This window comes from Phoenix dactylifera, chromosome 3, assembly GCF_051530095.1.
Source record: "Phoenix dactylifera cultivar Ajwa chromosome 3, Ajwa_hap1_PhDact_Kaust_v1.1, whole genome shotgun sequence".
NCBI classification, from domain to species: domain Eukaryota; kingdom Viridiplantae; phylum Streptophyta; class Magnoliopsida; order Arecales; family Arecaceae; genus Phoenix; species Phoenix dactylifera.
The window spans coordinates 20,567,448-20,592,123 of record NC_143192.1 but is presented as its reverse complement, the minus strand read 5'-3'; the positions used below and the strand labels follow the sequence as shown (position 1 = coordinate 20,592,123).

Below are 24,676 nucleotides of genomic sequence, written 5' to 3'. Positions count from 1 at the left end.
ACATGAGCCACCGGAGGACGAGGTAGTGGAGCCGGTTCGAGTGCTGGCGAAGCGCAGAATACGAGTAGAAGGATGACTGGAAACCCAGATACTAGTGGAGTGGCTGGGGAGAGCAGCAGACCAGGCCACATGGGAGTTTGAGACTGAGATACTTGATCGTTTCCCTGACTTCCGACCTTGAGGTCAAGGTTAAGGGAAGCGTGGTGGAGTGATGCGGTTGGATCCACTAGACCGCCTCGGACTTAATCATTTGGTTATTTTTGCTTTTGAGTCCTTGATGTTAATTTTATTTCAGCATAGCCTTGCTCGGGTTAGCCGACTTGGCCTTTATTAGAGTCACTTTGGGTTTAGTTGTTTCTTGAATTCAATTAGATCAAGTCAAGTTAAGGGGTCAGGTAGCCATCTATAAATAGATGTGGTGAGCACCTATTTCAGTATGCAAAAATTAATTGAAAGGCTTTTGCCCTATCTCTTCCCTTCTCTCTTCTCTTCTTGCGACGCCTTTCCCCTCTCCCTAGGCCGCCGTCCAAGGCCGCCGCCCCCTCCTTCATCCGGCTGCACCACCTCTATCCCGAGAGGCCAGCCACCTCCTCCCTCTTCTTCCTCTCCTCCTTGATCCCTTCCAGCTTCTACAAACAACTCCATCCCGTTGGATTATCAGCCCGTCCTTCCCTGCGCAGTCATCAGTCGGAGGCTGATATCTTAAGATCCCGATGTCCTCTCTAGACCCGCGACCTACCGCTGGAAAGCTAACGCGGAGGTCTACAACATATCCAAAATTGATATCGATCTGACGGACGGATCTTTAGAAATCATGTCTGCAATCAGGTCGGAACTACCCTTCCAGAAATCAAGAAGAGTCAAGAATCTTGGGATACGGATCAAATTCTATCGGATCGCATCACATTGCTACCACCGTAGACTTGAGGGTTAGGTTGTGGTTGAGCTGGTAGCTTACCCTTCTCTTGAGCACTTAAAGCAGTGGTCAGCATTGTCAGTTGATTTCTTAATTCATCATTGATTTTAGCTTGACCTTGCATGAAAGATTGCAAAGTTTCTTCGAGACTGGGTTTTTGAGGGGGTGCGTGTGCATAATGAGGTTGCGGAGGTGGAGGAGTTGGGTTATATGCTTGTTGAGGTTAGTCATTTCTCCACCTGAAATTTGGATGATTCTTCCATCCAGGATTGTAAGTACCCGAAAAAGGATTATTAAAAGATTTTTGATATGTATTCATAACATTGGCCTGATCGTGCAAGACTTCCTTGAATGCGGGTATTGTGGGGCAATCAGTGGTGAGATGGCCACGCATCTCACAAATCCTACAACACTCGCTGTTATGTTCTACGGTCTTGACGGGTTCAATCCTTCTAAGTTCAATTTCCTCTACCTTCCTAGTAAGGGCTGCCATTTTAGCCTGAATATCATCCTGAGTACTAAGGTTGTAAAGGCCCCCCTGTCCAACGCTAGTAGGCTTAGGTAAAGGTTTATTCACTCTATCTCCTGTATCCCATAATTGTGCAGTCTCTACGAGAGAGTCTAAATAGTCCCATGCCTCATCGGGTTGCTTTTCCAAAAATAGACCATTGCACATAGTCTCTATAAATTGTTTTAACTGTGGAGACAACCCTTCGTAAAAGAAACTAATGGTTCTCCATGTTTCAAACCCATGATGAGGACAAGAGAGAAGCAAATCTTTAAATCTCTCCCAGCATTCATAAAATGTTTCATGGTCTTTTTGTTGGAAATTACTAATGTGCCTTTTCAAAAAGTTAGTCCTTTGTGCGGGAAAGAATTTTTTCAAGAATTCTCTTTGCATATCATGCCATGTTCCTAGCGATCTAGGTCTCAAGGAGTTCAGCCATGTTTTGGCTTTATCCTTTAAGGAAAAAGGGAACAAGGTCAATTTAAGGATATCTTCCGATACATTTGGCACTCTAAATGTGATGCTAATTTCCTCAAAATTCTTAAGGTGAAGATAAGGGTTCTCGGATTCCATTCCATGATACTTGGGCAGCAATTGAATTACTCCTGGTTTGATTTCAAAGTGTCCTACGTTTTCAGGAATAATCATGCATGAAGGTTGACTAGTCCTAGTAGGGTGTAAGTATTGTCGAAGTGTCATAACTGGGGGTCTACCTTCATCACCATGGTGACTTCCTACATCATCATCAGCCATCTCACCAGATCTGAGATTTTGCGAAAGAGTTTCAATATTTTGATTTAAGAAACTGTCAAAAATTTGTCGATTCAGACGCCCCGTGTTGTCCCTATTCCAACCTAGCATACAAAATTTAATTAAATTTTTTTATGTTTTTTTTTAAAAAAATAAATATAAATATAAGTACCAACTAAAGATACCCTAAAACGACACCCTAAAACAAAAATCTATTCACAATCAAACATGCAACAAAACATTACACCTCAATTTCTAATATTTTTCTTAAATTTCTAGACAGCTCCTAACTGGTTTGAAGAGGGCACCTAAGCCTCCAATCCGGTCTAATATGTTGGAAACCCCGCCCATGCCGCTGATAATTCAAAACAAAATCAGATGGCAGCGGAATCGGCATGTGCGGGATCAACGTTCATCTCATGAACGTTGTTTCATGAACCGTTCGTAGTTAGATAAGGATTAAAACTTTTAAAACCTTTAGGAAGATCAGATCTTCACCTTGTACGGGTAGATGATCACCGCAAACTGAAGTTCGTGGTTTTGGAATAAGATTCACTTGAAGCCGCACAAGCGTCCGGCCTCTACGGGTATCCACATGAAGTAGAGGACCGATCAAGGTTTCCTTGTCTTCCCGGGGTGCTAGCTCCCTTGCAGAGACTTCTTTTGGTGGCTGATCTCCTCCCTTTTGATCAACTCTTGATTGTGCTTGGGAGGAGGAAGAAGAAGGATGAAGATCAGAGAAGGATCAAAGCCCCTGCAGCCTTCTTTCTTTTCCTGCGTTGGAAGGAGGAAGAGAGGAGGAGAAGGCCGCCTATGGCTTCTTCTTTTCTTCCCTTTGCTTGCGGCTGAACCAAGGAGGGGAGAGGGGTGGCCACGGCTTGGAGGAAGAGATCTTCACCTTCATTAGGGCGCCGGCCCCTTTGCTCCCTTTTTATAGCCATCTAGGGCTCCTACAATTTAGGAGCCCTAGACTAGTTTCCAAAGAGGGGGCGCCGACCCCCTCTCTTCATGCCGCACCAAGTAAAAGGAGAGGGGCTCATGCCCCTCTTATTTGGTTAACCTAATCCTCCTCTAAGGAGGATTAGGTGTCCCTCTCATGGTTTAGTCCTAATCTAATTAGGCTTGAATCAATTGGGTTCAATCAATGCTAGTCTTAATCCAATTAGGACTTGAATGAATCATGACTCAATTGAACCCTTCAATCCTAATCCAATTAGGAGTCATGTTGATCCATTAGATTAATGATTAATTAGGACTTAAGAAACCCTAATCCAATTACGACTCATTTAATTTTAGTCCTAATGCAATTAGGACTCTGATTTGAATCCGAAGTCCTAATCCAATTAGGACTTCTAGGAATCCTATTCTAAGTAGGAATCTAATTTGAATTCAAAATCCTAATCTAATTAGGATTGTAGGAATCCTACTCTAAGTAGGAATCCCAGTCCTACTCCAAGTAGGACTCCCAGTCCTAATCCAATTAGGACTCTAGGAATTCTACTCCAAGTAGGATTCGTGTTTTAAGTCCAATTAATCAATTCCCATTCCTTCTTCAACTTATTATCAATCGAATTGATTACTCGTGATTCATAATCACTTTTCAACCATCGGATCGGTCAATACTTCTAATGTGTGTGACCCCATAGGTTCTATTCTGACTGGTAGTGAGATATATTGTGATCTCTATCATAATATCATTGAAAACTTCTTTCAATGGGTTGGAATGATTCCAACTCAACTAATTAGGGTTTATCGATCATCAAGACAATCCCTATGAGTCCCACCATCCACCAGTGACACCTAGCAGCATGTAGTGGCTATCCAGCAGAAATAGAATGGTGAACCTCTAAGTGCAGTCAATATGTGATACAGTCCTACTATCGTGGATCCCTACAGGACGGAGGTCATGGATAACTCGTCAAACCCCATCGTCTGTCATATGTGAAGATTTATTCGACTTAAGTTCGAGAGCAGAGAACTCTTTCTCTACTGTGCAAGCTGCCCCAGCTGAGGTCTTACGAACTCAGTCTTATAAATTACATAGGATCTCTCCTTATCTATCAAGGTCGATAGATTCCTTATAGGTGCATACCCTACTCCTACAGTGAACCTACTGCAGCCAATCTACACTGCATGGTCCCATATGGCTAGAGACCATTTATGTGTGCAGTCAAACTACAATAACCTCACTGTGAGTAGCCGAAGCACCGCAGGTCAAAGGATCAGTCACACTACTGCAACATCAAGCGAGTCACTGACGAGTGGATAGACATCCAAGTGACTTCTTGTATTGGTCACACTCAGTACCCTTGTTCTTAACAAGCACCTGCACTATTACTTCAGTGTCGCCACATTGTGGACTCGAGTCTCGTCCATCCATAAGGAAAGCAATGTGTGCACTGATCGGATCGATCACCGTCCTCGTGATGATCAATTGATCAGGAGCATTCAGAAATTAATCATCAATGATGCATGGCTTAAATTTTTAACTCTTAAGAATATGCATCATCATCTTATTAATTCTTGGACGATTCATAGACACATAAATAATATGAATGAAAAAGATGCCTTTCATTTATTCAATAATAATAAAGTCAAGTACAAATTATGTCCCAGAATTAATAATGTGTCAGCCAAAATTGGCTTCTAGGGCATACATCTAACAATCTCCCACTTGCACTGAAGCCAATCAGTCATATATCTTAGTCCCATCTTCTCAAGGTGAGCTTCAGTCTTTTGTTGACTTAGTTGCTTAGTGAACGGGTCTGCCACGTTGTCCGTGGAGTCTACTCTCTGCACCTCGACATACTTCTTCTCAACATAGTCGCGTATGAGGTGGAAGCGCCGCTCTATATGCTTGGACTTCTGATGAGACCTTGGCTTCTTAGCAAGAGCTATGGCGCCATTATTATCGCAGTTGAGTGTTAGGGCATCTGATGACATTACATCCAGTTCTGCAATGAATTTCTTGTACCAGAAGCCTTCCTTAGCAGCTTAAGAGGCGGCAATGTACTCAGATTCCATAATAGAGTCAGCAATGATCGGTTGTTTAGAACTCTTCCAATTCACCGTACCACCATTGCATAAGAACACATATCCAGATGTTGACTTTCTATCATCGACGTCAGTCATGAAGTCTGAATCTATGTACCCTTCTACCTTTAACTCTGATGATCCTCCAAAGATCAAGAATAAATCTTTAGTTCTTCTCAAGTACTTAAGAATATTCTTCACAGCTGTCCAGTGTTCTTCACCTGGATTTGACTGATATCTGCTTGTGACACTCACAGCAAGAGCTATATCAGGTCGTGTACATAGCATGGCATACATGAGGCTCCCTATTGCTGATGCATAGGGAATCTTGCTCATGCGTTGAATCTCTTCAGATGTGTTGGGGCACATCTTCTTGGAGAGATGAATTCCATGCCTAAGGGGTATGAGACCCCTTTTGGAGTTTTCCATGCTGAACCTTTTCAGCACTTCCTCTATGTACATTTTCTGTGATAGGCCAAGCATCCTTTTAGATCTATCTCTATAGACCTTAATTTCTAAAATATAGGATGCTTCCCCAAGGTCTTTCATAGAGAATTCTTTTGACAACCAGACCTTGACCGAGGTTAGCATTGGAATATCATTCCCTATCAGGAGGATGTCGTCCACGTACAGTATGAGAAATATGACAGCGCTCCCACTAACCTTTTTGTAAACACACGGTTCCTCTTCGTTTTTGATGAAATCAAACGTTTTGGTTGCGTCATCGAAACGAGTGTTCCAACTCCGAGATGCTTGCTTTAGTCCATAGATGGACCTTTGCAGCTTGCAGACCTTGTGATCTCCATCACTGAAAGTAAAACCCAAAGGCTATTCCATATAGATATCTTCATCAAGATATCCATTCAAGAAAGCAGTTTTCACATCCATCTGCCAGATTTCATAATCATAAAATGTTGCAATGGCAAGCAATGTTCGGATGGATTTCAGCATGGCTACAGGTGAAAAGGTCTCCTGATAGTCAATGCCTTCGCGTTGACTATACCCTTTCGCCACTAGTCTTGCTTTATAGGTCTCTACCTTTCCATCCGAACCTATCTTTCTTTTGTAGATCCATTTACATTCAATAGGTACAATACCTTTTGGTGGTTCTACTAGGGTCCAGACTTGGTTGGAATGCATGGAGTCTAACTCTGATTTCATAGCTTCCAACCATTTTTCGGAATCGATATCAGATATCGCCTCGTTGAAGGTTTTGGGATCCTGTATGTGATCCCTATCTCCCACTAGGAACATTTCCTCGGTATCCTCTTCTAGTACACCTAAGTATCTATTGGGAGGATGGAAGACCCTACTAGATCTGCGAGGTGGTTGAGGGACATCGTGTACTGGCTCTGTATTAATGGGTTCGATAGGATCCATGACTCGTTGCTTTTCAGAGACTTTCTCTTCAAACTCAATTTTCCTCCCACTGTCTCTATCAAGGATAAACTGGTTTTCCAAGAAGATGGCATGACGGCTCGCAAACACATTGTGCTCCTCTGAGACGTAAAAATTGTATCCTAATGACTCTTTAGGATATCCTATAAAACGAGCACTTATGGTCCTAGCCTCTAGTTTGTCCGCCTATAGTCTTTTGACGTGGGCCGGACATCCCCAAATCTTGAGATGACCAAGACTTGGTTTCTTACCATGCCATATCTCATACGGTGTGGTAGGAACGGATTTAGAGGGAACTCTATTAAGTAGATATACTGCGGTAAGTAAGGCATCTCCCCAAAGAAACATCGGTAGATCAGTGAAGCTCATCATGGACCAGACCATATCCAATAGAGTCCGATTTCTCCTCTCTGACACCCCGTTGAGTTGAGGTGTACCCAGAGGAGTCCATTGTGAGACTATGCCATTATCTTTGAGATAGTCCCGGAATTCTCCACTAAGGTATTCTCCTCCTCGATCTGATCGAAGAGCCTTAAGAGGTTTTTCAGTTTGTTTTTTTACTTCATTTCTGAACTCTTTGAACTTTTCGAAAGATTCAGATTTGTGTCTCATAAGATACACATACCCATACCATGAATAATCATCGGTAAAGGTAATGAAGTACGAATAACGTCCCCGGCTACCACATCGAATGGGCCACATACATCTGTGTGTATCAGGGTAAGTATTTCAGTGGTCCTCTCCCCATGTCCTACAAAGGGCAATCTGGCTATTTTTCCTTAAAGACAGGACTCGCAAACTGGATATGACTCGGAAGTCAATGAGCCGAGAAGCCCATTTTTATCCATTTTGTTCATTCTATCCTCTCCAATATGGCCAAGCCTGAGGTGCCACAAATATTTTTGGTTTATCTCATCTCTGGATCTTTTGGATCCTTTGTCACTCACTTCTTGCTCAGACACATTTATAGATACATCCATATGCAAATGATAGAGACTGTCAATCATAAAACCACGTGCGACTATTTTATTTCTGAAATAAATAGAACAGCAGTCTTTGTCAAATGTAAAACATGACCTTCCTGTGCTAGACATGAAATAGAAATCAAATTTCTGCTAGCAGCAGGTACATAATAGCAGTCTCTAAGTAATAAACTAAAACCAGACGGTAGTCGCAGATGGTAGGTGCTCACAGCCACAGCAGCAACTTTTGCCCCGTTGCCAACCCGAAGGGTTACCGCACCTTCCGTCAGCCTTCTACTTTTCTTTAGACCCTGCATGGTAGTGCACAGATGAGCACTAGAACCAGAATCTATAACCCAACTAGAAGTAGAAGAAACCGTTAGATTAGTTTCAATTATGAGCAAGTCTATACCTTCTGAAGGTGTGTCACCTTTCTTGTTCTTCAGGCTCTCGAGGTATGAAGGACAGTTCCTCTTCCAGTGGCCGTCGACATTGCAGTGGAAACATTTTCCTTTGTCATTAATCTTTTTCTTTTGAACTTCCTTCTTTGGCTTCTTGTCTTTCTTCTACTTCTTAGCTGGCTTCTTTTTCTTCCAAGTAGACTTTCTCTTGGAACCAGAAGTCAACTCAGCAGCAAGGACATTGCCCCTTGAACCTTTTAAGGCTCCCTCAGCAGTTACCAACATATTTATCAGTTCAGTCTTAGTGCATTCAATCTTATTCATGTGTAGTTTACTATAAACTGACCAAATGAATCAGGAAGGGATTGAAGGATCAGATCAACTTGCAATTCCTTGTGCATGTTCATACCGAGCTTCTCAAGCTCCTCTAGGTCTTTGATCATAGTCAGACCGTGATCATGGACGGACTGCCCCTCGCGCATCTTTGCTTTGAAGAGCCTTTTGGACACTTCAAAACGAGCTGTGCGACTTTGCTCACCATACAACTCTTGCAGGTGTGCCAGTATGTCCCTAGCAGTCTTCATATTTTCATGCTGGCATTGTAGTTCATTGGACAACGATAACATGATATAGCACTTGACCCTAGTGTCATCGTCTATCCACTTCTCATGCGTCGTACGCTGATCAGCGGTCGGACGTGCTGGTAATGCGGGGATGTCATTGTCGAGCACATAGCCTATTTTCTCGCAACTCAGAACAATTTTGAGATTCCTAAGCCAGTCTCTGTAATTGGTACCGGTCAATCGGTTGGTCTCAAGAATACGGGTCAAAGGGTTTGAGGCTGACATTATGATCTGCAGAGAGTAAAGATTCTAGTTAGACTTTTGTACTTGATCCTAATCTGTTCTAGGGTCTTTTAGAACCAATGTAACTCCCACTATTTTCTCGAATTCCTCACACTCTTCTGGTAGGAAAACGGAAATTCCACACGACTAGGGTTTCTAGTGGGTACTGCGGTCCCACCGATTTACATGCCACCTCACCTAACAGTTATTGGTGACACATAGATTGATGAATGTACAACTCTTGTACAATGCTTCTCAAGCATGTTGCAGTGCAACTTGGTCTCTAAGCTATGAAAATCTCACCTAACAGTTATTGGTCCCATTTCTTAGTTAAGTCAGACCCACCGTAGAACCGTAGGAATAAAGTCGTCATTGGATCCTCACCTAACAGTTATTGGTGCCCAACGCCACCTTTACCCTACAGCATCTCATGTCTATAGAGAGGTCCAGCCCCCCGATGCAACTTGCCCACTGTGTCCAGCCGAGACAAATCAACATCAGAAAGACCTTAGCAGCTCTACTACGGTGGAAGACCTATAGACTTAATATTGGTTAATCAGGTCTTAGTGTTTGCAACTTGAGCTCTTCATAAGAGATAATCGAATAATTGGCCAGCTAAGTAGGTGGGAGGCTCCCCTTACTCAGAGAGTAAGGTCCTAATTAAGTAACCACCTTTCATGCTTTCTTAGACACCAATTAGATCAATTAATCTAATATGACTCGCTCATGTTGGTTCACTCTCGACTTGATTGAGGAGGTTTTAATTTAGGTCTCAATTGGGTTTGCTACATCACATGTAAACCTATCTACCCGATTCTCATTCACATCACATGCAAACGGCACATTGCAGGCAGTTATAATCGCAGCATTAAGTAAAGCTAAACTTTAAATAGATGATGATCATGGATTCTAATTAGGTCATATTACAAGCACATGCACGTCAATCGATCAGCTTGTCTTCAACTCTCAAATTGGTTCCAAGCCTCCTTGACTCGATCCTTGATCAACTCTTGATCCAATCGCCATCAACCGCTTAGATCCCTGTTCATCTCATGCATCATCTTCGACTTGATCGTTGACGTACATCACATCACAGAAATACAACCAGATATAAAATAAAAATAATAATAAATTACATCTCCCTTTTAGGAGGCACGCAGGCCTCTCAAAACATTAAATAAGATGCATGCAAGCATTTGAAAAATTACATGACATTGCAGATCACATCGCAGGTCTTTACATTTAATACCAAAAGTGTTTGAATCCTATGATCATCACCATATGCAACAATTATAATTTTCAGATCTGAGAATTAATTGATTATGTTATGACATAGGTTGCTGATTATGCTAATCATGATTCTAAACTTTGTAATCTCATTAACAATGCAATTAGAATCATCATCTTATCATATAAAAATCAGCATCCAAAAATTCAGCAATCCTGAAAAATCTGCATGCAGAAATTTTCAGCATGCATAATTTTTCAATTTTCAGATCTAAGATGCCTTTAGATAATTAATCCTTACCTTAATCTACGATGCCTAGGCTCTGATACCACTGTTGGAAACCCCACCCATGCCGCTGATAATTCAAAACAAAATCAGATGGCAGCGGAATCGACATGTGCGGGATCGACGTTCATCTCATGAACGTTGTTTCATGAACCGTTCGTAGTTAGATAAGGATTAAAACTTTTAAAACCTTTAGGAAGATCAGATCTTCACCTTGTGCGGGTAGATGATCACCACAAACTGAAGTTCGTGATTTTGGAATAAGATTCATTTGAAGCCGCACAAGCGTTCGGCCTCTACGGGTATCCACACGAAGTAGAGGACCGATCAAGGTTTCCTTGTCTCCCCGGGGTGCTAGCTCCCTTGCAGAGACTTCTTTTAGTGGCTGATCTCCTCCCTTTTGATCAACTCTTGATTGTGCTTGGGAGGAGGAAGAAGAAGGATGAAGATCAGAGAAGGATCAAAGCTCCTGCAGCCTTCTTTCTTTTCCTGCGTTGGAAGGAGGAAGAGAGGAGGAGAAGGCCGCCTATGGCTTCTTCTTTTCTTCCCTTTGCTTGCGGCTGAACCAAGGAGGGGAGAGGGGTGGCCACGGCTTGGAGGAAGAGAGCTTCACCTTCATTAGGGCGCCGGCCCCTTTGCTCCCTTTTTATAGCCATCTAGGGCTCCTACAATTTAGGAGCCCTAGACTAGTTTCTAAAGAGGGGGCGCCGGCCCCCTCTCTTCATGCCGCACCAAGTAAAAGGAGAGGGGCTCATGCCCCTCTTATTTGGTTAACCTAATCCTCCTCTAAGAAGGATTAGGTGTCCCTCTCATGGTTTAGTCCTAATCTAATTAGGCTTGAATCAATTGGGTTCAATCAATGCTAGTCTTAATCCAATTAGGACTTGAATGAATCATGACTCAATTGAACCCTTCAATCCTAATCCAATTAGGAGTCATGTTGATCCATTAGATTAATGATTAATTAGGACTTAAGAAACCCTAATCCAATTAGGACTCATTTAATTTTAGTCCTAATCCAATTAGGACTCTGATTTGAATCCGAAGTCCTAATCCAATTAGGACTTCTAGGAATCCTATTCTAAGTAGGAATCTAATTTGAATTCAAAATACTAATCTAATTAGGATTGTAGGAATCCTACTCCAAGTAGGACTCCCAGTCCTAATCCAATTAGGACTCTAGGAATTCTACTCTAAGTAGGATTCGTGTTTTAAGTCCAATTAAACAATTCCCATTCCTTCTTCAACTTATTATCAATCGAATTAATTACTCGTGATTCATAATCACTTTTCAACCATCGGATCGGTCAATACTTCTAGTGTGTGTGACCCCATAGGTTCTATTCTGACTGGTAGTGAGATATATTGTGATCTCTATCACAATATCATTGAAAGCTCCTTTAAATGGGTTGGAACGATTCCAACTCAACTCATTAGGGTTTATCGATCATCAAGACAATCCCTATGAGTCCCACCATCCACCAGTGACACCTAGCAGCATGTAGTGGCTATCCAGCAGAAATAGAATGGTGAACCTCTAGGTGCAGTCAATATGTGATACAGTCCTACTATCGTGGATCCCTACAGGACGGAGGTCATGGACAACTCGTCAAACCCCATCGTCTGTCATATGTGAAGATTTATTCGACTTAAGTTCGAGAGCGGAGAACTCTTTCTCTACTGTGCAATCTGCCCCAGCCGAGGTCTTACGAACTCAGTCTTATAAATCACATAGGATCTCTCCTTATCTATCAAGGTCGATAGATTCCTTATAGGTGCATACCCTACTCCTACAGTGAACCTACTGCAGCCAATCTACACTGCATGGTCCCATATGGCTAGAGACCATGTATGTGTGTAGTCAAACTACAATAACCTCACTGTGAGTAGCCGAAGCACCACAGGTCAAAGGATCAGTCACACTACTGCAACATCAAGCAAGTCACTGACGAGTGGATAGACATCCAAGTGACTTCTTGTATTGGTCACGCTCAGTACCCTTGTTCTTAACAGGCACCTGCACTATTACTTCAGTGTCACCACACTGTGGACTCGAGTCTCGTCCATCCATAAGGAAAGCAATGTGTGCACTGATCGGATCGATCACCGTCCTCGTGATGATCCATTGATCAGGAGCATTCAGAAATTAATCATCAATGATGCATGGCTCAAATTTTTAACTCTTAAGAATATGCATCATCATCTTATTAATTCTTGGACGATTCATAGACACATAAACAATATGAATGAAAATGATGCCTTTCATTTATTCAATAATAATAAAGTCAAGTACAAATTATGTCCCAGAATTAATAATGTGTCAGCCAAAATTGGCTTATAGGGCATACATCTAACATAATGAACCGAGTTGACCAGGTAAGCTCCCAGGTAAGTGGAGGGGTCACGATGCATTCGCAAAGGTCCCACTTAAAACCCACTTGCCTCGAACAGATGAACTGTCTTCCTTATAGGGATAAAGCTTGCCTAGACATCAACTAAGCCACAGAGCGAAATTGGTGCAACTTTTCGTGGTCTTCGTCCTATTGAGCTCGAATGTCCTTAGGGGCCAACGTCTAGTTGATTTTAGTTAAGCTTAGGATATTTATGCAATGGGGTGATTTTTGGGCTAAGGACGAGTGATGAAATCCCGACCTTATCTTTTTAAATGGGTTCAGCCCTTAGAATATTTTATGCTAATGCCTTATACTATATGCAACAATCAAAAAAAAAAATTTTTTTAATGTTTTATGACATGACTGATGCAAAAATAAAATTGTTCTCCCAAGTGCAGGAGAATCGCACAAGTAGTAAAATCTCGGGAGTCCGAGGTCGAATCCTCAGGGAACGATATATAGATTATTAGCGTAATTTTTAGATGTAATTTTCAGTTAAATAAATTTGTGGATTAAAATGATGTTTTGGTTTTCAGAAATTAAATGCAAAGAATAATAAATAAAATTCAATGAAATAGAAATGGTTAGGGATCCGGAATCCCCCTTGACAATATTGCGTTCAAGAAATAAACTTGGTAATTCTCGATCAAGGATCAAATAAATAAAATAGTTCCAATCATGAAATATATCCTTTGAATACATGAACTCAATGTCTAAGCATTCATCGTGCCAGTTATGTCTACGACAAATCAAATATCAGAGCAATCCATGCATCAATAAATATAAAACATGATGAATCTATCTAATAAAAAATATGAGAGAATCAGAACATATGAAAAGATGTAAATCCATTAAAACCAAAGTTCAGAGTTTACTTCAAGAAAGTAACAAGTCAAGGGTTCTCCCATCACCCTAGACCAAAGGGATTAGCCGGCCATCAACATGAAAAATCTCCCCTGTTCCTCTTTCCCCTTTTTTTTTCTTTTTTATTTTCGAAACAGGGCCTCCCCTGTTTCTCTCCTCCTCTGTTTTTTTTCTTTGTTTTCAAATGAGAGCTCTCCCCCTTCGTTTGCCAACCGAGAGCCCTTTATATCTCTCGATGGACCCCCTGATCACACGGGATGCTCCTCTCATGCTGGCTACCGAGTATCCCGGACGCGGAGAGGCTGAGAGGCGGAAGAAGCGGGCGGACACGGATGGATGAACTCGGATGATTGCGAATCCGGGAGGTTGCGAGGAAGACGGAAGGCTGGGAGCTGATGTGGCTGGATCTCCGAAGAAGCTGGAACGGAAGCTGGTTCGGACGGATCGCGAGCTCGGGATGCTGGGATTCGGCTGCTTGGATGCGATCACAGAAGCTGGGAATCGGGATGGAATCGCGCGGATGAAGCGGACGGGACGGACGTGGCCTGCGAGGAAGACGGAAGCTGGATTTGTGCTGTGGATGCGGGATCTTCGCGGAAGATTTGCACGCAGACGGCTGGGAGGAAGAAGTGTGGACGCGGACGTTGGAATCGGGAGATGCCGGGATCTTCGGACGCGGTGAAGCTTGGGACGCATGGGTGATGAACCTGGACGGGAAGAAGGCTCATGGACGTTGTGATATGGGCTCGGCTGAAGCACGGATGTGTGCAGGATTCCTTCAAATGGACTTAGTCGAAATGGGGAGGACATGCTGCTACTGGATGTGGCTGCACCTAGCCGGCTAATGCTCCTTCTAGTGTGCAACTGGGACTGACCTCATGTGGTTGACTAGTCACCTACTATGATGCATCTTTTTGAACCCAATGTGCATTTTAACTTTGATTTCCGATCACCTGCACCCCACAAAAATATAATATTAATACAGCACTTCTATCATATTTGTTAGCAATAATACTAATTTAAGTGATGTGTAGATCGCACTTTTGTGCTCTCATCACACCCCCCAACTAGCTTATTGCTAGTCTCTAGCAATTCAGAGTAAATAATAACATGAGAGTACAAAAAGTGTTGGTTCATCCTTTGATGTTTTATTAGAACTAATTGCATAAAATTAAGATAAGTACTCACTTTCGTAGGAATCACGATTGCACTTAGCACGTGCAACAAGCCGTTAAACCCCTAGGTTACCCTAGTGGACGAGTGTTGTCTCGTGAGGGTTTTCAGGGATGTTACCCACAAACATCATGAATTATATGACATGAGATTCTAATAAAAATAAACCCTAAGCTAATACACATGTAATTAATTGACATATATTTTCAAGTATGGCAACCGTCAAAGCAAGGAATATAAAAGTGTAGTGTGCATCAAATCATATGACTTTCTCAGAGTACTAATACCTCCACCACAACAGAGCACCGCCTGAGTTTTAGGTGCACTACTCAAGTCCACAAATGTTTTCTACACTTTATTAGAACCTGATCCATCAAATTTTCAGAATATCACATGTTGTCTAAATTTGTCAAGAATGGTTTGCAAGTAAAGAAAGAGCTATCAATCCCAACTAAACAACCCGGGTACACAGAAGTCCAATACAATAGAGTCAAACCAGCCATTACCACATGTCACTAGGTTCAGCCTAGTCAACTCATTCATGCTTATTTTTATTTGATTTCATATATATATATATATATTTCTCAATACACATGACAACTACAGCTATCCAACCCCATTAGGCTCTAGTAAGGTTCATGTAGCGAGCTTTCAGTCAATGACCCCCGATCTAGTTGGCTCAAGACATTAGGTGAAACACCCCTCGAACTTAATTACTCGAACCAGACTACGCCACGAGGCCAGACTTGTCATCATAAGTTTTTTTTTTTTTGAATAATAATTATGCAAGAAAAGAAATGGTAGACTGAACCATATAAATATTTTTATTATATATATGTGACTGCATCGTGACTATAGGTCAACCAAGGTCGGATCATAAGGCACCTAAGTAATCTAGTCGGGATATTCAACCTCTATCTTTATGTGAAAACCAAATTCTGAACCTTATGGTACGAACAAGGATACTCATACTTCTTTTATGGATAAGGCTAACAAAAATGCAGTTAACAAATATGAACTCCTGAGGCCTTCCTATTGTCATTAAGTACACGTGTGGGGATCTAATAATAGGTCTCTGATCAGTCATAGTATGCATGTGTTCCTTACCTTAATAGTTGCACACACTCAATATAAAAATACATGTGCATTTGCTCAGAAAAGAAAGTAATAGAATAAATCAAATGCAAAAACAAGTTTTTTTTTTTTTTTTCAAAATATTTCCCTCCCCCCAACTTAAACATTGCATTGTCCTCAATGTAAAAAAAATGCAAGAAAACTATATATGAGAGACAATAGAGAAAATAATAGAGAGAAGAAGAATACCTTGAGCTGTTGATTTCCAGAAAAGAAGACCTACAAAATAAGAAGAAAACTAGAAATAAAAGAAAAAAATTGAATTCTAACTAATATACACATACCTTGGCCATCATGCTCAGTCATAAGAAGGCTCCTCCAAGGAAAAGGAGTCCTCTTCATCTGCAAAATTCTCAAGAAAAGGTTTTAATCTGTGTCCATTTACCTTAAAAATTTGACCATCCTGTGGATTCTCAATTTCAACTGCCCCGTGTGGAAAAACAGTTTTTACAATGAAAGGACCTGTCCATCTTGATCGTAACTTTCCAGAAAACAGATGTAAGCGAGAGTCATACAAAAGAACTTTTTGTGCAGGTTCAAAAGATTTTCTTAGAATTGATTTATCATGCCTAATTTTTATTCGTTCTTTACAAAGTCTAGCATTGTCATACGCATCCCGACGAATTTCATTCAACTCACTTAATTGTAATTTTCGAATTAAACCAGCATCTGACAATTCAAAGTTCAATTTTCTAATGGCCCAATATGATTTATGCTCTAATTCAACAGGTAGATGACATGCTTTTCCATAGACTAGCCGATACGGGGACATACCAAGAATAGTTTTATAAGCAGTACGGTAAGCCCACAATGCGTCAGAAAGTTTTAAAGACCAATCTTTGCGTGATGGATTCACCATTTTCTCTAAAATTCGTTTAATTTCCCGATTGGCTAACTCTACTTGGCCACTAGTCTGCGGGTGATAAGGAGTTGCAATTCTATGAGTGATACCGTACTTTTGCAATAGGATCTCAAAAGGCTTATTACAGAAATGTTTTCCCCCATCACTAATTATAACCTTGGGCATCCCAAACCTAGAAAATATGTTTTCTTTAAGAAATTTTAAAACTGGTTTGTGGTCATTTGTTCGACAAGATACAGCTTCCACCCATTTGAGCCCTCTTTAAGCTCTCTTCTAGGGAATTTGCTTGGTCTAGTAACAAGTCGTTCCGGGGCTATAGCCTCTTTTTCTTTATTGAAAATTTTTTTTCTTTCTATGAGACCGCGTTCCATCGGGTTTTCCTAAATTAAGAGAAATCGGTTTCTAGTGCAAACTGAGATCTTTGAGCTAGGCTGAAATCTTGTCACAGAGTGGCTTCCTGAGCGACATCTTTTATTTGGAAATCCTATCCAGTGAGTGTTCGTGGGTCCCGAAATGACACACATACTCAACACCAACCAAAATGTACTCATATCCAAAAGACGGTGGGAATGGGCCCATGAAATCAATGCCCCACATGTCAAAAATTTCAATAGCAGTAATGGGCTGAAGAGGCATCATTTGCCTACGAGTTAGACTTCCAACACGTTGACATGGGTCACATGTCCTACAGAACTCGTGGGCATCTTTAAATAGTGTAGGCCAATAAAAACCACATTGCAACACCTTAGCTGCCGTTTTCTTAGATGCAAAGTGTCCTCCACAAGCACTGGCATGACAAAAAGAGAGTACACTTTGTATCTCATGTTCCGGAATGCATCTTCTAAAGATTTGATCATTGCAATACTTGAACAAATAAGGAGCATCATAATAATAATTTCTTACTTCACGCAAGAAATTATTCTTATCATTCGATCTCCAATGCTCCGGCATCCGGTTAGTGACAAGAAAGTTTACAATATCAGCATACCATGGCATAGTAGAAAGTGCAAACAATTGCTCTTCAGGGAACGAGTCCTTGATGGGCAACTGTGGCACCGAATCATTAAAAATTAGCCGTGATAAATGGTCAGCAACCACATTCTCTACTCCCTTTTTATCTTTGATAGTGATGTCAAATTCTTGGAGTAAAAGAATCCATCGTATTAAGCGTGGTTTAGCCTCTTTCTTATCCAGTAAATATTTTAGCGCTGCATGATCCGTAAAGATAACAATAGGAGCACCAAGGATATAAGAGCGAAATTTGTCTAATGCAAATACTACTGCAAGCAATTCCTTTTCGGTGGTGGTGTAATTCATTTGAGCATCATTTAAAGTTTTGCTTGCATAGTAAATGACATATGGCTTATTATCCTTGCATTGTCCTAGGACAGCTCCTATCGCATAGTCACTAGCATCACACATGATCTCAAAAGGTAATGACCAATCGGGTGGTCGCACGATGGGTGCAGTGCTAAGCATAGACTTCAATTTTTCGAATGCCTCTTGACAGGTTTCAGTCCAATTGAACGGTGTATCAAGAGATAGGAGGTTACATAATGGTCGAGCTATGACACTAAAGTCCTTGATGAACCTCCTATAAAATCCAGCATGACCCAAAAATGATCTAACATCTCTAACCGTCTTGGGTGCAGGTAGCTTGGCGATTAAGTCAATCTTAGCTCTATCAACTTCCATGCCCTTCGATGAAACAATATGTCCTAGGACAATTTCCTTTGGCACCATGAAGTGGCATTTCTCCCAATTCAGTATCAGGTTCTTTTCTATACACCGAGCTAAGACAGCTTGTAAATGTAGTAAACAATCATCAAAAGAATCGCCAAAAACAGAAAAATCATCCATGAACACTTCCAAAAACTTCTCGTTCAAGTCTTCAAAAATACTGAGCATGCATCTTTGAAATGTTGCAGGTGCATTACATAACCCGAACGGCATCCGACGGAAAGCGAATGTACCAAAAGGACAAGTGAAAGTAGTCTTCTCTTGATCTTCTGGTGAAATCTCGATTTGGTAGTATCCGGAATAGCCATCGAGAAAACAATAAAAATTATGTCCTGCAACTCTTTCCAAAACTTGGTCTAGGAAGGGTAGGGGAAAGTGATCTTTCCTAGTGACCAAATTCAATTTGCGGTAGTCAACACACATGCGCCAACTCGTCGGGACACGAGTCGGGACTAACTCACCCTGCTCATTTTTGACTACCGTCAGACCTGCTTTTTTGGGCACGACTTGAGTTGGACTCACCCACTTGCTATCGAAAATTGGGTAAATAATACCCACGTCAAGCAACTTGAGGACTTCTGCTTTAACCACATCTCTCATCGTATGATTCAACCTGCGTTGCATTTGCCTTGTGATTTTGGCATTGTCCTCCAAATATATCCGGTGCGTGCAAATTAAAGGGCTAATCCCCTTCAAGTCTGCAATAGACCACCCTAAAGCTCCTCTATGATTCTTTAGAACACCAAGTAATTTTCTTTCTTGGGCATGATCAAGATCAGATGAGATGATTATAGGAAAAGTGTCATCGGATCCAAGAAAGGCACACTTGAGTTCCTTCGGTAAAGGTTTCAACTCGAGCTTAGGTGCTTGTTCATGGGATGGTACTATCTTTGCTCCTCGAGATGGCAAATGTTCAAATTCCTCTATTCTCGGTCTCCACCCATTGACCATCATGACATCCGAGTTATCTAAAATAGTGGGACCGTATCATCAGCAGTACCTTCAGAACACCAATCTATCAAACCATTGTCGGCCGATTCAGTAAATGTTTCTTTTAACAAATATTCTTCCGTAATGGTTTCAACCCATTCAACTTCTTTACTTTCTTCATGATCACTGGGTTGTTTACCTATACTAAAGACGTTCAGTTCCAAGGTCATATTTCCAAAAGAAAGCTTCATGACACCATTCCTACAATTGATCAATGCATTAGAAGTTGCAAGGAATGGACGTCCTAAGATGACTGGAATCTGAGATGGTGAATTGGAAGCCAGATGTGTGTCCAGTACGATAAAGTCGACAGAAAAATAGAACTTGTCTACTTGGACCAACACATCTTCGATAATCCCTCGAGGGACCTTCACTGACCGGTCAGCTAATTGTAAGGTCACAGTTGTTGGCTTCAACTCACCCAAACCGAGTTGCTCATATACCGTATATGGCAACAAATTCACACTCGCTCCTAAATCTAGCAATGCTCGCTCAATCCTAAAATTGCCAATGATGCACGAGATAGTTGGGCAACCTAGATCCTTATATTTAGGGAGAATGTTATGCTGTAAAATTGCACTTACATTTTCAGCCAAAAATGCTTTCTTCTTGACATTTAAACGACGCTTGACAGTGCACAAATCTTTTAAAAATTTTGCATAGGAAGGCACTTGTTTGATTGCATCAAGAAGAGGTACATTGATTTTTACTTGCTTAAAAAGCTCAAGAATTTCAGAGTTTGGTTCAAGCTTTTGCAAGGGCTTTAATCTTTGTGGAAATGGTGCAGGAAAAGGACATTCAATTTTTTCAGTAGATATTGGTGTTTCAGTTTCTTCATTATCCTTTTTTTTTGTCTTGGGAGGGTCAGAATCAGGTATGACTTGTGTTTGTTCTGGGACTGGTCGGTCAATAACCTTTCCACTTCGCAAAGTTATTATACTCTTTGCTTGTTCTTTATGCAAAGTTGAAGATGATGCATTGCTACCGCCATAGACTTGAGGATTAGGTTGTGGTTGAGCTGGTAGCTTGCCTTTCTCTTGAGCACTTAAAGCAGTGGTCAGCGTTGTCAGTTGATTTCTTAATTCATCATTGATTTTAGCTTGACCTTGCATGAAAGATTGCAAAATTTCTTCGAGACTGGATTTTTGAGGGGGTGCATGTGCATAATGAGGGTGCGGAGGTGGAGGAGTTGGGTTATATACTTGTTGAGGTTGGTCATTCCTCCACCTGAAATTTGGATGGTTCTTCCATCCAGGGTTGTAAGTACCCGAAAAAGGATTATTGAAAGATTTTTGATAGGTATTCATAACATTGGCCTGATCATGCAAGACTTCCTTGAATGCGGCTATTGTGGGGCAATCAGTGGTGAGATGGCCAGGCATCTCACAAATCCTACAACACTCGTTGTTATGCTCTACAGTCTTAATGGGTTCAATCCTTCTAAGTTCAATTTCCTCTACCTTCCTAGTAAGGGCTGCCATTTTAGCCTGAATATCATCTTGAGTACTAAGGTTATAAAGGCCCCCATGTCCAATGTTAGTAGGCTTAGGCAAAGGTTTATTCACTCTATCCCCTGTATCCCATAATTGTGCAGTCTCTGCGAGAGAGTCTAAATAGTCCCATGCCTCATCGGGTTGCTTTTCCAGAAATAGACCATTGCACATAGTCTCTATAAATTGTTTCAACTGTGGAGACAACCCTTCATAAAAGAAACTAATGGTTCTCCATGTTTCAAACCCATGATGAGGACAAGAGACAAGCAAATCTTTAAATCTCTCCCAACATTCATAAAATGTTTCATGGTCTTTTTGCTGAAAATTACTAATGTGCCTTTTCAAAAAATTAGTCCTTTGTGCGGGAAAGAATTTTTTCAAGAATTCTCTTTGCATATCCTGCCATGTTCCTAGCGATCTAGGTCTCAAGGAGTTAAGCCATGTTTTGGCTTTATCCTTTAAGGAAAAAGGAAACAAGGTCAATTTAAGGACATCTTCCGATACATTTGGCACTCTAAATGTGATGCTAATTTCCTCAAAATCCTTAAGGTGAAGATAAGGGTTCTCAGATTCTATTCCATGATACTTGGGCAGCAGTTGAATTACTCCTGGTTTGATTTCAAAGTGTCCTACATTTTCAGGAATAATCATGCATGAAGGTTGACTAGTCCTAGTGGGATGTAAGTATTGTCGAAGTGTCATAACTGGAGGTCTACCTTCATTACCATGGTGACTTCCTACATCATCATCAGCCATCTCACCAGATCTGAGATTTTGCAAAAAAGTTTCAATAATGTGATCTAAGGAATTGTCAAAAAGTTGTCGACTCAGACGTCCAGTGTTGTCCCTATTCCAACCTAGCATACAAAATTTTAGAGTTTATTTATTTGTTTGTTTTTTTTTATTGATTACCCTTGATCTTTTCTTAAAGTTCTTATCAATTTTCAATTAGCAACAAGGGTTAATGAGATATGATGATAATAAAATTCTGATTCTAAAAAAATTAAACACAGAAAATTCAAAGCAGACAGCAGCAAGGTTGTATATTAATTTAATGGTCGTAAAAGTATCAGAATATCAATCAGACCGTTCAGATGAAAGAAACATGTGTCCTACAGCAGCCGACGAAATTGGAGTGTAATCAGACGGTGGATGCAAAAATGATGTTCAATCAGATATCAGATATCAGAGTTTGATGCAGACTGTGCAGGAAATAAAAACAGCAGAAATTTTTTTTTTTTTCAGTTTTAGTTTTACTATAATGTTCAATCTAACTGATAGGGTACTAATTAAATCTAAAATTATACTAATAACTAAGCCGTTCCCCGGCAACGGCGCTGTGGAGTGATTGATTAAAACCCCATTTGATTTTGATGAGCTCAAAGCATTTGAGTATATCTTGTGATTACTAATGAATTCAATTGAGTGTTTCAGTGAAAATCCTGTCCAAGTGTATCTAGATTTGGTTCATAGTATTTTGGATAAGTTAAGAAGTCTGCTGAACCAAAGTCTGAAACTCGAGTCGACTCCCGAGTATCACGAGTCGACTCCAAGCGTATCAAGTTCACTGGCACGAGCTCGAGTCGACTCCAGATCAGTACGAGTCGACTCCGACTGAGAACAGACAGAAGGACAGAAAGCTTCAACTCAGAAACTGTCAACGAGTCGACTCCCGAAGTGCGCGAGTCGACTCCAATGTTCAACGAGTCGACTCCAGGGTAGTAAGAGTCGACTCCAAGAGAAACACAAAGAAAAGTCAGAGAGCAGTTTTCGGGTCTGAGATTCGAGTCGACTCCAGTGGAACGCGAGTCGACTCCGATGGTTGGCAGGTCGACTCCAAAGAAGGTAAGAGTCGACTCTCAGAGGAACACAAGGAAAAAGTCAGAGAACGATGTTCGGACTCTGAGATTCGAGTCGACTCCGAGACTGAGCGACCATCAACAGACAGAAGACCATGTTACTGCCTCTGAGATTCGAGTCGACTCACAGACAGCTCGAGTCGACTCCGAGACAAGCTTCACGTCAAAAGGCAGAAGACCAACTTTCGGAAACTGAGAGCCGAGTCGACTCCAAGGAAGTTCGAGTCGACTCCAAGACTGGATGAGCCAAAAGACAGAGAAACGGGAGTTCGGGCTCTGAGATTCGAGTCGACTCCCAGGACAGTCGAGTCGACTCGAGTGGACAAAATTCAAAATTGGATCCACGGACTTCAGTGGATGAGCCGACTCCAAAATTGCCAGGTCAGCTCCAGAAGTTGGCGAGTCGACTCCAGGTCAAGACGAGTCGACTCCCAGTCAAGACGGCAACTTTAATTCAAATTTGGAACAGTTGCCGAGTCGACTCCGGAAAAGCGTGAGTCGACTCCTGCTACAGCCGAGTCGACTCCTGATCGCGCGAGTCGACTCCAACCCACCAACGGTCATATTGTCAGGCTGCAGAGTGTGCAGAACGGCCAGAAAAAGCAGAGTAACGGCTAGTTTCCGTGGGGGTTGGCTTAAATAGCCACAGAGGACTGTAGCAAGGCAGAGAACAGATATTCCACTCCAAGCATTCAAGTTTTGAAGCTCTCCAAGTGCTCTTAAACGAAAAAGGGAAGATCTGCATTTACTGCTCCAACAACTTCTTCCCAACAATCAAAGCTTCCTCCTCCTGCATTCAAGTCGACCACTCTTTCAAGAGGAGACCGGAGTTCCAGAAGCCATACCTCTTCACCAGCTTAAAAGCGTTTGAGGGCTTCTAACTCCTTTACGATTATATTGTTTTAAATCTGCTTTTTGAGAAGCTATTTTCTGTTTTCTTCTATCTCTTGTATTTACTTGATTCAATCGGGGGATTGAATCAAGGGGTTTAAGGTTGGTTGGTGAGCCAAGTTAAAACCAACGTGTGTAAGGGTTTGATTGTGAGCCCGGAAAAACAATCGGGGTTGGTTCTAGTCGGTGAGCCTGGGAAAACCGACCGAGTTCGTTGTGAGCTCGTAAAACAACAAGTTTGGTTGTGAGCTTGCAAAACAACCGGCTGTAATCCAAGGGGGTTATAGTGAAATTCCCAAGTGAGACTTGGGGAGTGGACGTAGGAGCAAGGGTTAGCTCCGAACCACTATAAAACTTTGTGTTTGTAGTGCATTGTCTCTCATCTTCTTCCCCGCACATTACTCACAGCACTAGGCTTTAATTAAATAACTTGCTATAGTTTTTAATTAATCATCCACAAAGTTTTAATTAGCCAAATTATTTTAAAAACCCAATTCACCCTCCCTCTTGGGTTGTCTATCTGGGCAACAAGTGGTATCGAGCCAAAAATTCTTCCACTCAAGAGTTAAAAGATCAAAATGACAACCCCATTTGGATCTTCTCACATTGAGGATCAGTCCACCCAAAGACCCCCTTTCTTCAATGGATCTGACTACTCATACTGGAAGGCTAGGATGAGAATATTCATCCAAGCCCAAGACTATGAGATGTGGTCCATTGTAGTAAATGGGCCATACATCCCATCCATTTACGTAGATGGTGTTAAGGTACCTAAACTAGAAATGGACTGGGATGAACATGACTTGAGGAAGGCACAATTAAACTCTAAAGCAATGAATGTCTTCTATTGTGCCTTAGACCGTAATGAATTCAATAGGATTTCAACTTGTAATTCAGCAAAAGAAATTTGGGACAGACTTGAAGTGACCCATGAGGGCACGAATCAAGTCA

General features: G+C 41.4%; 2 pseudogenes; both read left to right on the top strand.

Moving 5' to 3' along the window:
- The first annotated feature begins 1,662 nt into the window (after positions 1-1,662).
- LOC149767972 (small nucleolar RNA R71) lies at positions 1,663-1,760 on the top strand (annotated as a pseudogene).
- A 19,456-nt stretch (positions 1,761-21,216) lies between these two features.
- Positions 21,217-21,314, top strand: LOC149767971 (small nucleolar RNA R71; annotated as a pseudogene).
- The last annotated feature ends 3,362 nt before the right edge of the window (positions 21,315-24,676 follow it).